Raw genomic sequence first — 1987 nt, forward strand, 5'->3', positions numbered from 1 at the left:
GCAATGCAAGTCGCTTTGGATAAAAGCATCTGCCAAATGCATACATGCAAATGACAAAATAAGATTACAAATGCATGTAAAAAAGTAAATAAATAAAAGGGTCAGTTTTGAATGCAATTGCATGAGGACAAAAACAAAGCCTTTTAAAGAAACAATTTAAGGAAAACACTTTCGAGTGGGGAGCTGACTCCAGCCTAGCAGCATTTTTATTTTCTTATCTAATGACATTTAGACATTGACTCGAGTCCAAATACTTTTGCGGCTGCTGCAGTTTCAATCAGTGCAGTTAAAAACATCTAGGCCCAAGAAGAGAGGCGAACGAGGACAGATATTACAACATGGGGAGGATGGTAAACCTCAAGAACCCTTAAAGGGGTCATATTATGGTACATGCACTTTCACAAGTTGATTGTACTGAAATGTGTGTTGGCAGTGCCTGTACACAACCATCATAAAATGATAAAAATCCATCCAGTGTTTTTTTTTTAAAATCTTCTTATATGTTCTCCCCCCTCTCAAATCAAGCCGTTCGATTTTGTGATGTCACAAAATCGACGCCCTTCCCACTATTGTTGATTGACAGCAGCGTTTCAACACAGACCCGCCCTCGCTCGTGAGTGAGCTGTCAATCATAGTCGGCGCGGACTGGCGCGGTCATTGTTGATACGCTTGAGCACTGTCTATGAGCAGAATGCCGTCTAAGCGATTGTGGTGTTCTGTTCTTGGGTGTAATAACGAACACAGCATCATTTGCGCTGAAGACGCAGTGGCTGAGTTTGTTTTCGAAGGGAATATTCCCCACGATCAACGTCAATGCTTTCATGTTTGCGCAAATCATTTCACACACCAGACTGCTTTACAAAACGAGGGTCAGTAACGTTATAAAGCTGGTTTTGCTAAGAAGCTGCTCCTGAAAAAAGGATCGGTACCAACTATTCGTGTTCCTGCTGCACCTCCAGAAGAACTGAAGTGAGTGTAACGTTTTATTAACCTTTATATTAATCTTTATCTATATTAATCTAATTTTATCTTTGCAAATCGCTTGCTGCACGCTTCACGATGAATGCGGCTGTTTACACTCAGGGTACATTACGGCATGTTTTCAATGTACGACGTTCTCAATACAATTCATAATCCCACATTTATAATGAACTAAAGCCTGGAATTGTTTACCCACTGATCTGAAAGGAGAGTCAAACTGGGTTCTCTTCAAATATAAACTTAAAGACTCTTTAATCAGAGGTCAGAAATGCGACCACTGACTGTTCATTGCATTTATATTGTGTTACACTGTATTATTATGTTTATTTTACCAATGTATTGTTTAATTTTATGTAAAGGCCCATTTAGGGACGAACATTGTGAATTAGCTTCGGCTAAAATGTTGTAGTATGTAACATGAGTTTATGTAACATACTTATCCCTATTCAAATAAACTTAAAAAACAAAACAAAAAAACAACGCGTTATGGTTATTGTGTTACAAAAGGTGTACGCACAGACCAGAGGGGCGGGGTGAGCAAAGCTCATTATCATTTAAAGACACATGCACTTAAACGGCGTGCTGAAAACAGCTGTTTTTGACCAGGTAAAATTAGTGTTTTCTTACAATACTAATGAGAATTTTTAATTAAAGTATATTACAAACTTTTCATTTAGACCCTAAAGAATCATATTAGCTTGTACAAAAATGGCATTATATGACCCCTTTAAGATTGATTTGAGCTTTGGTTATAGCGGCAGGATAACGGAGGACATCCAAGAGAGGACTGTTAACTTCAGAACACTAATGCACAGCTCAATCACACCGAGATCTGGCCACAGTTCCTCCAAATGGCTTTGACTCGCCCTGAAAGTTGCCTAATTGAGGTTTCAGTTTATAAATCTTGCACTGAAGAGTTAGCTTAAATCGACTGCTTTAAGTACCAGCGCCCTTGTTCTGATATAAACAGGATGAATCCTGAAAGCATGGAGACAACAGACACGGC

The sequence above is a fragment of the Rutilus rutilus genome (assembly GCF_951802725.1).
Source record: "Rutilus rutilus genome assembly, chromosome: 25".
In the NCBI taxonomy this organism is placed as follows: domain Eukaryota; kingdom Metazoa; phylum Chordata; class Actinopteri; order Cypriniformes; family Leuciscidae; genus Rutilus; species Rutilus rutilus.